The 15,781-nt window shown below is 51.2% G+C and overlaps 1 pseudogene; it reads left to right on the top strand.

The window, feature by feature from the left end:
- The first annotated feature begins 2,104 nt into the window (after positions 1-2,104).
- LOC127925190 (FH1/FH2 domain-containing protein 3-like) lies at positions 2,105-13,728 on the top strand (annotated as a pseudogene).
- Positions 13,729-15,781: the final 2,053 nt, after the last annotated feature.

Raw genomic sequence — 15,781 nt, 5'->3', positions numbered from 1 at the left:
ATATTATGGGGGACACCTCTACATTATCACACTTCCTCCAGTGATATATTATGGGGGACACCTCTACATTATCACACTTCCTCCAGTGATATATTATGGGGGACACCTCTACATTATCACACTTCCTCCAGTGATATATTATGGGGACACCTCTACATTATCACACTTCCTCCAGTGGTATATTATGGGGACACCTCTACATTATCACACTTCCTCCAGTGATATATTATGGGGACACCTCTACATTATCACACTTCCTCCAGTGGTATATTATGGGGACACCTCTACATTATCACACTTCCTCCAGTGGTATATTATGGGGGACACCTCTACATTATCACACTTCCAGTGATATATTATGGGGGACACCTCTACATTATCACACTTCCTCCAGTGGTATATTATGGGGACACCTCTACATTATCACACTTCCTCCAGTGATATATTATGGGGACACCTCTACATTATCACACTTCCTCCAGTGATATATTATGGGGACACCTCTACATTATCACACTTCCTCCAGTGATATATTATGGGGGACACCTCTACATTATCACACTTCCTCCAGTGATATATTATACACCTCTACATTATCACACTTCCTCCAGTGATATATTATGGGGGCACCTCTACATTATCACACTTCCTCCAGTGATATATTATGGGGGACACCTCTAGTGATATATTATGGGGACACCTCTACATTATCACACTTCCTCCAGTGATATATTATGGGGACACCTCTACATTATCACACTTCCTCCAGTGATATATTATGGGGACACCTCTACATTATCACACTTCCTCAGTGATATATTATGGGGACACCTCTACATTATCACACTTCCTCCAGTGATATATTATGGGGACACCTCTACATTATCACACTTCAGTGATATATTATGGGGACACCTCTACATTATCACACTTCCTCCAGTGATATATTATGGGGGACACCTCTACATTATCACACTTCCTCCAGTGGTATATTATGGGGGACACCTCTACATTATCACACTTCAGTGATATATTATGGGGACACCTCTACTTATCACACTTCCAGTGATATATTATGGGGACACCTCTACATTATCACACTTCAGTGATATATTATGGGGACACCTCTACATTATCACACTTCCTCCAGTGATATATTATGGGGACACCTCTACATTATCACACTTCCTCCAGTGGTATATTATGGGGACACCTCTACATTTCACACCTCTTATCACACTTCCTCCAGTGATATATTATGGGGACACCTCTACATTATCACTATCATTATCATTACCACTCTCTCTCTCGCTCTCTCTCTTCAGTGATATGATTATGGGGACACTCTCGCCTCTCTCTCTCACACTTCAGTCCTACATTATCACACTTCTCAGTGGTATATTATGGGGACACCTCTATCTCTCTATGCCTCTCTCTCTCTAGGACACGCCTCTCTCTCTCTCTCGCCTCTCTCTCTCGCCTCTCTCTCGCCTCTCTCTCTCTCGCCCACTCTCTCTCCACTCTCTCTCCTCTCTCTCTCTCATCTCTCTCGCCTCTCCACTCTCTCTCTCTCTCCTCTCTCGCCTCTCTCTCTCTCTCTCTCTCTCTCTCTACTCTCTCTCTCTCCACTCTCTCTCTCTCTCTCTCGCTCTCTCTCTCGCCTCTCTCTCTCGCCTCTCTCTCACTCTCTCTCTCTCTCTCTCCCTCTCTCTCGCCTCTCTCTCTCCCTCTCTCGCCTCTCTCTCCACTCTCTCTCTCTCCACTCTCTCTCTCTCTCTCTCTCTCTCCTCTCTCTCTCTCCTCTCTCTCTCGCTCCACTCTCTCTCGCTCCACTCTCTCTCGCCCACTCTCTCCACTCTCTCTCTCTCCACACTCTCTCTCTCTCCACTCTCTCTCTCTCTCCACTCTCTCTCTCTCCACTCTCTCTCTCGCTCCACTCTCTCTCTCTCCACTCTCTCTCTCTTTTTACACACACGCACTCAGACAAGTGAAAAGACTTTGGCAGAGGGCCTTTCACATTGAAGTTGAATCTGAGTCTGGGGGGTCATTTCTCTGAAGTACGTTATGCTCTGCCAGTAACATTTCAAATGGAAATTCACTCATACATTATTTAACATGCATGTGTGTGCCAACAGCCCCGTTCCAGGACAGCGGTGCAGAAACCGGGCCCCAGCCAGAGCTCCACGCAGGGGGGCAGGTCTCAGGAGAGACTGGCCCCATCCAGAGAACCCTTGAGCAGCCTGACCCAGCAGACACCCAGGCGACCCATAATGATCCAGGCAAGAGATTAATATCCAACCCTCCTCCGAAGTCTTCTGCCCCTTCTCCTCTGCCCCTTCCCCCTCTGCCCCTTCCCCCTCTGCCCCTTCCCCCTCTGCCCCTTCCCCCTCTGCCCCTTCTCCTCTGCCCCTTCCCCTCTGCCCCTTCCCCCTCTGCCCCTTCCCCTCTGCCCCTTCCCCCTCTGCCCCTTCCCCCTCTGCCCCTTCCCCCTCTGCCCCTTCCCCCTCTGCCCCTTCCCCCTCTGCCCCTTCCCCCTCTGCCCCTTCCCCCTCTGCCCCTTCCCCCTCTGCCCCTTCCCCCTCTGCCCCTTCTGCCCCTTCCCCCTCTGCCCCTTCCCCCTCTGCCCCTTCTCCTCTGCCCCTTCTCCTCTGCCCCTTTCCCCTCTGCCCCTTCCCCTCTGCCCCTTCCCCTCTGCCCCTCTGCTCCTCTGACTTGCCTAGTTAAATAAAGGTTAAAAATATTAATATATAGATATAGATATATCTCTAATGCTATGTGTGTGAATATATATATCCCCCTCTGCCCCTTCCCCCTCCCCCCTCTGCTCCTTCCCCTCTGCCCCTTCCCCTCTGCCCCTTCCCCTCTGCCCCTTCCCCTCTGCCCCTTCCCCTCTGCCCCTTCTCCCTCTGCCCCTTCCCCCTCTGCCCCTTCCCCCTCTGCCCCCTTCCCCTTCTCTGCCCCTTCCCTCTGCTTCCCCCTCTGCCCCTTCCCCTCTGCCCCTTCCCCTCTGCCCCTTCCCTCTCTGCCCTTCCCCTCTGCCCCTTCCCCTCTGCCCCTTCCCCCTTCTGCCCCTTCCCCTCTGCCCCTTCCCCTCTGCCCCTTCCCTCTGCCCCTTCCCCTCTGCCCCTTCCCCTCTGCCCCTTCCCCTCTGCCCCTTCCCCTCTGCCCCTTCCTCTGCCCCTTCCCCTCTGCCCCTTCCCCTCTGCCCCTTCCCCCTCTGCCCCCCTTCCCCCTCTGCCCCTTCCCCTCTGCCCCTTCCCCTCTGCCCCTTCCCCTCTGCCCCTTTCCCCTCTGCCCCTTTCCCCTCTGCCCCCTCTGCCCCTTTCCCTCTGCCCCTTTCCCCCTCTGCCCCTTTCCCCTCTGCCCCTTCCCCCTCTGCCCCTTTTTCCTCTGCCCCTTCCCCCTGCCCCTTCCCCCTCTGCCCCTTTCCCCTCTGCCCTTTCCCTTCCCCCTCTGCCCCTTCCCCCTCTGCCCTCTGCCCCTTCCCCCTCCCCTCTGCCCCTTCCCCCTCTGCCCCTTCCCCCTCTGCCCCTTCCCCTCTGCCCCTTCCCCCTCTGCCCCTTCCCCTCTGCTTCCCCCTCTGCCCCTTCCCCCTCTGCCCCTTCCCCTCTGCCCCTTCTCCTCTGCCCCTCTCCTCTGCCCCTTCTCCTCTGCCCCTTCTCCTCTGCCCCTTTCCCCTCTGCCCCTTCCCCTCTGCCCCTTCCCCTCTGCCCCTTCCCCTCTGCCCCTCTGCTCCTCTGACTTGCCTAGTTAAATAAAGGTTAAAAAATATTAATATATAGATATATCTCTAATGCTATGTGTGTGAATATGATGATTGTAACATGCAGTTGTCCTTCCCCTCCTGTCCTGTAGGTGTCAGTGTCCAACAGAAAAACCTCTCCAACGAGAAGTTCATGCTGAACATGCTCTACGCCAATAACTCCTCGGGGTCTTCAGTCGACCGGCCGTCAGGCACCGAGGAGAGCCTCTCCGGAGAGCCAGAGGACCACAGAGGGCTGGACAGGGCTGGTAGCAGTGTGAAGGAACGTCTATCTAGCCTCAAGGTAGGAATTCATTAGTGTTTTTTTTTATATCAATGTTCTGACTTTATTGAACAGAGAGAGGAAGACAGTGGGGATCTGTTCTGACTTTATTGAACAGAGAGAGGAAGACAGTGGTGATCTGTTCTGACTTTATTGAACAGAGAGAGGAATACAGTGGGGATCTGTTCTGACTTTATTGAACAGAGAGAGAGAGGAAGACAGTGGGGATCTGTTCTGACTTTATTGAACAGAGAGAGAGGAAGACAGTGGGGATCTGTTCTGACTTTATTGAACAGAGAGAGAGGAGGACAGTGGGGATCTGTTCTGACTTTATTGAACAGAGAGAGAGAGGAAGACAGTGGGGATCTGTTCTGACTTTATTGAACAGAGAGAGAGAGGAAGACAGTGGGGATCTGTTCTGACTTTATTGAACAGAGAGAGAGGAAGACAGTGGGGATCTGTTCTGACTTTATTGAACAGAGAGAGGAAGACAGTGGGGATCTGTTCTGACTTTATTGAACAGAGAGAGGAAGACAGTGGGGATCTGTTCTGACTTTATTGAACAGAGAGAGAGAGGATGACAGTGGGGAAGGTAGAACAGTGGAATAATTCAGTTTGAGACCTGACACTGTGGCTGGGACTGGTACACCACCCTGGGTAGAGTAATGAGGCCTGGGACTGGTACACCACCCTAGGTAGAGTAATGAGGCCTGACACTGTGTCTGGGACTGGTACACCACCCTGGGACTGGGACTGGTACACCACCCTGGGACTGGTACACCACCCTGGGACTGGTACACCACCCTGGGTAGAGTAATGAGGCTGGGACTGGTACACCACCCTAGGTAGAGTAATGAGGTCTGGGACTGGTACACCACCCTAGGTAGAGTAATGAGGTCTGGGACTGGTACACCACCCTAGGTAGAGTAATGAGGTCTGGGACTGGTACACCACCCTAGGTAGAGTAATGAGGCCTGGGACATGGGACTGGTACACCACCCTAGGAGAGTAACCAGGCTGACACTGTGTCTGGGACTGGTCCACCACCCTGGGACTAGAGTACACCAGGTCTGGGACTGGTACACCACCCTAGGTAGAGTAATGAGGTCTGGGACTGGTACACCACCCTAGGTAGAGTAATGAGGCCTGACACTGTGTCTGGGACTGGTACACCACCCTGGGACTGGTACACCACCCTAGGTAGAGTAATGAGGCCTGGGACTGGTCTGGGACTGGTACACCACCCTGGGACTGGTACACCACCCTGGGACTGGTACACCACCCTGGGACTGGTACACCACCCTAGGACTGGTACACCACCCTGGGACTGGTACACCCTGGGACTGGTACCCACTGGGACTGGTACACCACCCTGGGACTGGTACACCACCCTGGGACTGGTACACCACCCTAGGAGAGTAATGACTGATCTACTGGCCTGACTGGTACTGGCTGGGACTGGTACACCACCCTGGGACTGGTACACCACCCTAGGAAGAGTAATGAGGCCTGACACACCTGGGACTGTCTGGGACTGGTACACCACCCTGGGACTGGTACACCACCCTGGGACTGGTACACCACCCTAGGGAGAGTAATGAGGCCTGACACTGGAACGGACTGGTACACCACCCTGGGACTGGTACACCACCCTGGGACTGGTACACCACCCTGGGACTGGTACACCACCCTGGGACTGGTACACCACCCTGGGACTGGGACTGGTACACCACCCTGGGACTGGAACACCACCCTGGGACTGGAACACCACCCTGGGACTGGTACACCACCCTGGGACTGGTACACCACCCTGGGACTGGTACACCACCCTGGGACTGGTACACCACCCTGGGACTGGTACACCACCCTGGGACTGGTACACCACCCTGGGACTGGAACACCACCCTAGGCCACATGGTAGAGATGAGTTTAACACCAGTCTTTCAGAACCATGTTGATGGGTTCTAGCTAGGGTCGATTTAATCGATAAATCAAAGTTTGTATTTTTTTAAAGAAATATGATAACAAATTATCGTTTTCCCTTCAAAATATAGTAAGTCGTGTCCATGTCCACACTAGACACATGCTGACTGATCTATAGCAGAGTTAGAGATGAACACATGCTGACTGATCTATAGCAGAGTTAGAGATGAACACATGCTGACTGATCTATAGCAGAGTTAGAGATGAACACATGCTGACTGATCTATAGCAGAGTTAGAGATGAACACATGCTGACTGATCTATAGCAGAGTTAGAGATGAACACATGCTGACTGATCTATAGCAGAGTTACACAGCTGAACACATGCTGACTGATCTATAGCAGAGTTAGAGATGAACACATGCTGACTGATCTATAGCAGAGTTAGAGATGAACACATGCTGACTGATCTATAGCAGAGTTAGAGATGAACACATGCTGACTGATCTATAGCAGAGTTAGAGATGAACACATGCTGACTGATCTATAGCAGAGTTAGAGATGAACACATGCTGACTGATCTATAGCAGAGTTAGAGATGAACACATGCTGACTGATCTATAGCAGAGTTAGAGATGAACACATGCTGACTGATCTATAGCAGAGTTAGACAGCTGAACACATGCTGACTGATCTATAGCAGAGTTACACAGCTGAACACATGCTGACTGATCTATAGCAGAGTTAGAGATGAACACATGCTGACTGATCTATAGCAGAGTTACACAGCTGAACACATGCTGACTGATCTATAGCAGAGTTAGAGATGAACACATGCTGACTGATCTATAGCAGAGTTACACAGATGAACACATGCTGACTGATCTATAGCATAGCAGAGTTACACAGCTGAACACATGCTGACTGATCTATAGCAGAGTTAGAGATGAACACATGCTGACTGATCTATAGCAGAGTTAAAGAGCTGAACACATGCTGACTGATCTATAGCAGAGTTACACAGCTGAACACATGCTGACTGATCTATAGCAGAGTTACACAGCTGAACACATGCTGACTGATCTATAGCAGAGTTACACAGCTGAACACATGCTGACTGATCTATAGCAGAGTTACACAGCTGAACACATGCTGACTGATCTATAGCAGAGTTACACAGCTGAACACATGCTGACTGATCTATAGCAGAGTTACACAGCTGAACACATGCTGACTGATCTATAGCAGAGTTACACAGATGAACACATGCTGACTGATCTATAGCAGAGTTACACAGCTGAACACATGCTGACTGATCTATAGCAGAGTTAGACAGCTGAACACATGCTGACTGATCTATAGCAGAGTTAGAGATGAACACATGCTGACTGATCTATAGCAGAGTTACACAGCTGAACACATGCTGACTGATCTATAGCAGAGTTACACAGCTGAACACATGCTGACTGATCTATAGCAGAGTTACACAGCTGAACACATGCTGACTGATCTATAGCAGAGTTACACAGCTGAACACATGCTGACTGATCTATAGCAGAGTTACACAGCTGAACACATGCTGACTGATCTATAGCAGAGTTAGACAGCTGAACACATGCTGACTGATCTATAGCAGAGTTAGACAGATGAACACATGCTGACTGATCTATAGCAGAGTTAGACAGATGAACACATGCTGACTGATCTATAGCAGAGTTACACAGCTGAACACATGCTGACTGATCTATAGCAGAGTTACACAGCTGAACACATGCTGACTGATCTATAGCAGAGTTACACAGCTGAACACATGCTGACTGATCTATAGCAGAGTTACACAGCTGAACACATGCTGACTGATCTATAGCAGAGTTACACAGCTGAACACATGCTGACTGATCTATAGCAGAGTTAGAGATGAACACATGCTGACTGATCTATAGCAGAGTTAGAGATGAGCACATGCTGACTGATCTATAGCAGAGTTAGAGATGAACACATGCTGACTGATCTATAGCAGAGTTACACAGCTCAACACATGCTGACTGATCTATAGCAGAGTTACACAGTGTTCATTTGAATTGAAATGCATTACTGATCTGTTCCCCCAGGCCCAGCAGGCCCAGCAGGCCCAGCCTCTACCCAGCGAGGACAGCAGTTCCCGGAGGGCAGAGCTGCAGGGTCTGGGTGGCAGTGCCCAGGCTGCGCGGGCCAGGCTGGCAGAGGAGCAGCAGCACAGGCGTGTCCGTCCGCAGTACAGCATCGACGCAGAGACCCACTCCCGAAACCTGGAGAAAACCCAGATGACCCCACTGGCCAGGGACAGACAGACGGACGCCTGGGACCAGCTCCAACCCAGCTCCAAAGCCCTGAAGATTAAAGACCTGGACTTCTCCGACCTCATGGAGGAGGAGGATATAGATGTTCTGGACGTGGACGTCTTCGACGTGGGTGTTGGTCGGCCCGGTGGTGGTGGTGGTGGTGGTGGCATCCCACCTCCTCCTCCACCTATTCCTGGACTAGCCTCCGCTCCTCCTCCTCCTCCTCCTCCCCCCGGGGCTCCGTTTATGAGTATCCCTCCTCCACCTCCTCCCCCACCGGGTGGAGGTCTCTGCTCCCCTCCTCCACCACCTCCTCCTGGAGCTCCCCCTTCCTCCTCCTCCTCCTCCTCCCAGACTCCAGACCCGGCCTTTGCCAAGAAGAGGAAGACGGTCAAGTTGTTCTGGAAGGAACTCAAACAGTCAGACAGTCCCAGGAAGTGTAAATTCGGACGCGGGACGGTGTGGGCGTCGCTGGATAAGGTCACCGTGGATACGGCTGCTGGAACACCTGTTTGAGTCCAAGGCCAAGGAGCTACCCGTGGCTCTAAAGGTGAGGCGTTACATCAGCTCGGAAATCACAAGATCAGATTCCATGTGTTTTTGTTGCTGTTTACACATGAAGGAAAATATCAGATAATTGGCAAAAGATCTGAATTGGACTCTCTGTGTAAACTATGTTAAGCTGTCTCAAGTATTTCAAACCAGGAATGAAGTCAAATAAATATTAACAGTTATCTCTGTTAATGACTTGACTGGTGACTTGACGAGGTGACTTGACGAGGTGACTTGACGAGGTGACTTGACGAGGTGACTTGACGAGGTGACTTGACGAGGTGACTTGACGAGGTGACTTGACGAGGTGACTTGACGGGGTGACTTGACGAGGTGACTTGACGAGGTGACTTGACGAGGTGACTTGACGAGGTGACTTGACGAGGTGACTTGACGAGGTGACTTGACGGGGTGACTTGACGGGGTGACTTGACGGGGTGACTTGACGGGGTGACTTGACGGGGTGACTTGACGGGGTGACTTGACGGGGTGACTTGACGGGGTGACTTGACTGGGTGACTTGACGGGGTGACTTGACTGGGTGACTTGACTGGGTGACTTGACTGGGTGACTTGACTGGGTGACTTGACTGGGTGACTTGACTGGGTGACTTGACTGGGTGACTTGACTGGGTGACTTGACTGGGTGACTTGACTGGGTGACTTGACTGGGTGACTTGACTGGGTGACTTGACTGGGTGACTTGACGGGGTGACTTGACGGGTGACTTGACGGGGTGACTTGACGGGGTGACTTGACGAGGTGACTTGACGAGGTGACTTGACGAGGTGACTTGACGAGGTGACTTGACGGGTGACTTGACGAGGTGACTTGACGAGGTGACTTGACGAGGTGACTTGACGAGGTGACTTGACGAGGTGACTTGACGAGGTGACTTGACTGGGTGACTTGACGAGGTGACTTGACGAGGTGACTTGACGAGGTGACTTGACGAGGTGACTTGAATCTTTTCTCTGTTCGTCCCTGCAGAAAGGATCAGAAGTGAAGAAAGCAGAGATTCTGGTGTTGGACTCTAAGAGGAGTAACAGCATCAACATCGGCATGACCGTACTACCAGCTGTCCACGTCATCAGGACCGCCATCCTCAACTTTGACGAGTTCGCCATCAACAAGGAGGGCATCGAGGTGATACTGTCTTTCTACCACCGGGTGGCGATGTTACCATTTGGAATCACTGTTGAATAGGATCTGTAGGTGCTGTTTACACCACAGGACCAGTGCACTCTGACATTGAACATCGGTGACCTGCATAGGGTTCAGGAGGAGAAGTCCACTATTTCTCTCGTGTGGTTGAATGAATGTTTACTGTCAACGATGTTTACCTGAACATCACTCTGTTAGCACCTTCTATTGTGTTATAACAACATGTCTACTACTCACTTTCTTAGTCCTCTGATTTTCCTTTCACTGGTGGTACAAAGCCATGCCTCTAGTCCTCTGTTCCAGTCATCTCTCTCTCTAGAAACACCATGCCTCCAGTCCTCTGTTCCATTCATCCCTCTCTCTCTCTCTCTCTTCTCCCTCTAGAAACACCATGCCTCCAGTCCTCTGTTCCAGTCATCCCTCTCTCTCTCTCTCTTCTCCCTCTAGAAACACCATGCCTCTAGTCCTCTGTTCCAGTCATCTCTCTCTCTCTCTCTCTCTCTCTCTCTCTCTCTCTCTCTCTCTCTCTCTCTCTCTCTCTGTCTCTCTCTCTCTCTCTTCTCTCTCTCTCTCTAGAAACATCATGCCTCCTCCTCTAACTCCAGTCATCTGTTGTCTTGTAGAAAATCCTGATTTATGACTCCTTCGGAGGAGGAGAAGCAGAAGATCCAGGAGGCTCAGCTGGCCAACCCGGACGTCCCCCTGGGCTCAGCAGAACAGTTCCTCCTCACCCTGTCCTCCATCAGCGGCCTCAGCGCTCGACTACAGCTCTGGGCCTTCAAACTCAACTATGAAACCCTGGAGAAGGTAGGATCGGGGGGGTGCAGTCTGTTCTGCTCTCATTATGGAATAGTCCTCGTGCCTCCTGCAGAAACTGATCCTTCTGTGGTCCTTCTGTGGCTCAGTTGGTAGAGCATGGCGCTTGTAACGCCAGGGTAGTGGGTTCGCTTCCCGGGACCACCCATACGTAGAATGTATGCACACATGACTGTAAGTCGCTTTGGATAAAAGCGTCAGCTAAATGGCATATATTATTATTATTATTATTATCTGGGACCAGGCTAGTGTTCTGCTAGTCTCATTATGGAATAGTCCTCATGCAGAAACTGATCTAGGACCAGGCTAGTGTTCTGCTAGTCTCATTATGGAATAGTCCTCATGCAGAAACTGATCTGGGACCAGGCTAGTGTTCTGCTCGTCTCTACACAGCTGTACATCATCTTCACGCTCTTCCTGTCATCTGTCATCATGTGCTGTAGGAACCAGGAGTATCCAACACCTCCCCAGGTGAACGGCGTTAGTCAGTGTCAGTTAGTCACACACACACACACACACACACACACACACACACACACACACCACACACCACACACCACACACACCACACACACACACACACCTCCCCAGGTGAGCTTCTCTTCGTCTCTGTAGAGGAGATAGCTGAGCCTCTTCGTCTCTGTACAGGAGATAGCTGAGCCTCTTCGTCTCTGTACAGGAGATAGCTGAGCCTCTTCGTCTCTGTACAGGAGATAGCTGAGCCTCTCTTCGTCTCTGTACAGGAGATAGCTGAGCCTCTCTTCGTCTCTGTACAGGAGATAGCTGAGCCTCTCTTCGTCTCTGTACAGGAGATAGCTGAGCCTCCCTTTGTCTCTGAATGTTGTTCATCTCTTTGTCTCTGTACAGGAGATAGCTGAGCCTCTCTTCGTCTCTGTACAGGAGATAGCTGAGCCTCTCTTGTCTCTGTACAGGAGATAGCTGAGCCTCTCGTCCGTCTCTGTACAGGAGATAGCTGAGCCTCTCTTCGTCTCTGAATGTTGTTCTTCTTTGTCTCTGTACAGGAGATAGCGGAGCCTCTCTTCGACCTGAAACTAGGCATGGAGCAGCTCGCCAAAAACAAAACCTTTAAGCGCATCCTAGCAACGCTTTGGCCATTGGAAACTTCCTCAACAGTACCAGTGTAAGTGTGTTCTTTTGTCTCACGTCCCAAATAGAGACTCCTGTTTCCTGTATAGTGCACTACTGTTGACCAGAGCCTATAGGGCGTTATAGGGCACTACTGTTGACCAGGGCCCATAGGGCTCTACTGTTGACCAGGGCCCATAGGGCTGTATAGGGCACTACTGTTGACCAGGGCCCATAGGGCTGTATAGGGGACTACTGTTGACCAGGGCCCATAGGGCTGTATAGGGCACTACTGTTGACCAGGGCCCATAGGGCTGTATAGGGCACTACTGTTGACCAGGGCCCATAGGGCTGTATAGGGGCACTACTGTTGACCAGGGCCCATAGGGCTGTATAGGGCACTACTTTGACCAGGGCCCATAGGGCTGTATAGGCACTACTGTTGACCAGGGCCCAGGGCTGTATAGGGCACTACTGTTGACCTGGGCCCATAGGGCTGTATATGGCACTACTGTTGACCAGGGCCCAGGGCTGTATAGGGCACTACTGTTGACCAGGGCCCATAGGGCTGTATAGGGCACTACTGTTGACCAGGGCCCATAGGGCTGTATAGGGGACTACTGTTGACCAGGGCCCATAGGGCTGTATAGGGGACTACTGTTGACCAGGGCCCATAGGGCTGTATAGGGCACTACTGTTGACCAGGGCCCATAGGGCTGTTTAGGGCACTACTGTTGACCAGGCCCATAGGGCTCTATAGGGGACTACTGTTGACCAGGGCCCATAGGGCTGTATAGGGCACTACTGTTGACCAGGGCCCATAGGGCACTACTGTTGACCAGGGCCCATAGGGCTGTATAGGGCACTACTGTTGACCAGGGCCCATAGGGCTGTATAGGGCACTACTGTTGACCAGGGCCCATAGGGCTGTATAGGGCACTACTGTTGACCAGGGCCCATAGGGCTGTATAGGGCACTACTGTTGACCAGGGCCCATAGGGCTGTATAGGGCACTACTGTTGACCAGGGCCCATAGGGCTGTATAGGAACTACTGTTGACCAGGGCCCATAGGGCTGTATAGGGCACTACTGTTGACCAGGGCCCATAGGGCTGTATAGGGGACTACTGTTGACCAGGGCCCATAGGGCACTACTGTTGACCAGGGCCCATAGGGCTGTATAGGGCACTACTGTTGACCAGGGCCCATAGGGCTGTATAGAGGACTACTGTTGACCAGGGCCCATAGGGCTGTATAGGGACTACTGTTGACCAGGGCCCATAGGGCTGTATAGGGGACTACTGTTGACCAGGGCCCATAGGGCTGTATAGGGGACTACTGTTGACCAGGGCCCATAGGGCACTACTGTTGACCAGGGCCCATAGGGCTGTATAGGGCACTACTGTTGACCAGGGCCCATAGGGCTGTATAGGGCACTACTGTTGACCAGGGCCCATAGGGCTGTATAGGGGACTACTGTTGACCAGGGCCCATAGGGCTGTATAGGGCACAAGCAGTGTGCACGAACTCCGCCTACCTGAGGAGCTGTCTAGGTCAGACATCTACTTCCTGTGTTTGAGGGCTGTAAAACATCTACTTCCTGTGTTTGAGGGGGTGCCAAAAGATCTACTTCCTGTGTATGAGGGGTGCCAAAAACATCCACTTCCTGTGTTTGAGGGGGGTGCCCATTTCTACTTCCTGTGTATGAGGGGGATGCAAAAACATCTGTTTCCTGTGTATGCCCATGGGTGCAAAACATCTACTTCCTGTGTTTGACCAGGGTGCCAAAAACATCTACTTCCTGTGTATGAGGGGGGCAAAAACATCCACTTCCTGTGTTTGAGGGGGGCCCATCTACTTCCTGTGTATGAGGGGGGATGCCAAAAACATCTACTTGACCTGTGTTTGAGGGGGGTGCCAAAAAAAAAAAAAAAAAAACATCTACTTCCTGTGTATGAGGGGGGTGCCCAATAATAATAATAATATAATATAATATAATAATAATATAATATAATATAATAATAATAATAATAAAACAAAAAACATCCACTTCCTGTGTTTGAGGGGGATGCCAAAAACATCTACTTCCTGTGTTTGAGGGGGGTGGCAAAAACATCTACTTCCTGTGTTTGAGGGGGGTGGGCAAAACATCTACTTCCTGTGTTTGAGGGGCAGGGGGGCAAAAACATCTACTTCCTGTGTATGAGGGGGGTGGTGCCAAAAACATCTACTTCCTGTGTTTGAGGGGGGATGCCAGAACATCAACTTCCTGTGTTTGAGGTGGGGGGCCAAAAACATCTACTTCCTGTGTATGAGGGGGGTGCAAAAACATCTACTTCCTGTGTTTGAGGGGGATGCCAAAAACATCTACTTCCTGTGTTTGAGGGGGGGTGCCAAAAACATCTACTTCCTGTGTTTGAGGGGGGGGGGTGCCAAAAACATCCACTTCCTGTGTTTGAGGGGGGATGCCAAAAACATCTACTTCCTGTGTTTGAGGGGGGTGCCAAAAACATCTACTTGCTGTGTTTGAGGGGGGTGCCAAAAACATCTACTTGCTGTGTTTGAGGGGGGAGATGCCAAAAATATCTACTTCCTGTGTTTGAGGGGAAGGGGATGCCAAAAACATCTACTTCCTGTGTTTGAGGGGAAGGGGATGCCAAAAACATCTACTTCCTGTGTTTGAGTGGGGGGGTGCCAAAAACATCTACTTCCTGTGTTTGAGGGGGGTGCCAAAAACATCTACTTCCTGTGTTTGAGGGGGGATGCCAAAAACATCTACTTCCTGTGTTTGAGTGTGCCAAAAACATCTACTTCCTGTGTTTGAGGGGGAGGGGGATGCCAAAAACATCTACTTCCTGTGTTTGAGGGGGGGTGCAATGACTGAAGGGATTAGATTGAACCAACTGATAATAGTGTGAACTACGTGCTTCTGGAGCAGCTTCATGGTCCACATCACCTGTATGGCTTCACAAGGACTTGGTTCAGCTGAGGAGGAGATGTTTATCCTAAAGCAGGAAACAGATCAGTAGGGTTTATTTACTGTTTATTGGTAGATGGGTTGATTGCTGGAGTTTTGACTGTAATGTAGTTTACTGTCATATCACCTGTCTGACTGCCTGTCTCTCTGTGTCTGTCTCTCTGTGTCTGTCTCTCTGTGTCTGTCTCTCTGTGTCTGTCTCTCTGTGTCTGTCTCTCTCTGATTTTCTGTCTGTACGTGTCTCTCTCTCTCACTGTCCCTGTCTCTCTGTCCCTCCCCTCTTTCCCTCTGTCTCTCTGCCTCTCTCTGTCTCTCTGTGTCTGTCTCTCTCTCTCTCTCTCTGTCCCCTCTCTGTCTGTCTGTCTGTCTTCTGCCCCCTCTCTCTGTCTCTGTGTCTGTCTCTCTTCTCTCTCTGTCCTGTCTGTCTCTCTGTCTGTCTCTCTCTCTCTGTCTGGCTCTCTCTCTCTGTCCCTCTCCTCTTTCCTCTGTCTCTTCTGCCCTCTCTCTGTCTCTGTGTCTGTCTCTCTCTCTCTGTCCCCTGTCTGTAGCAGCTGTCTCTCTCACTCACTCTGTCTGTCTTCTGTGGACTCGTGTCTGCTGTCTGTGTCAGCTTCTGTGTCCCTCTGTGTGTCTCTCTCTCTCTCTCTGTCTGTCTGGAGCAGCTCTCATGTCCACTCCCCTGTATGGCTTCCCTCTCTCCCTCTCGTGCTGTCTCTCCTGCCCCCTTCTTCATCTGGCCCACTCACCTGTATCTGTCTCTCACAAGGACTCTCTCCTGTCTGGAGCAGCTTCATGCCCCTCACCTCTCTGGCTCTCACAAGCCCTACGTCTCTCTGCCCTTCCTGCCCCTCACCTGCCCCCTCTGCCCCTACGTGCTGTCTGGAGCTCCATGGTCCTCTCTATGGCTTCACAAGGACTA

This window comes from Oncorhynchus keta, unplaced genomic scaffold, assembly GCF_023373465.1.
Source record: "Oncorhynchus keta strain PuntledgeMale-10-30-2019 unplaced genomic scaffold, Oket_V2 Un_contig_5249_pilon_pilon, whole genome shotgun sequence".
NCBI lineage: Eukaryota > Metazoa > Chordata > Actinopteri > Salmoniformes > Salmonidae > Oncorhynchus > Oncorhynchus keta.
The sequence above is the reverse complement of the archived record's forward strand: the minus strand, read 5'-3'. Positions and strand labels throughout refer to the sequence as shown.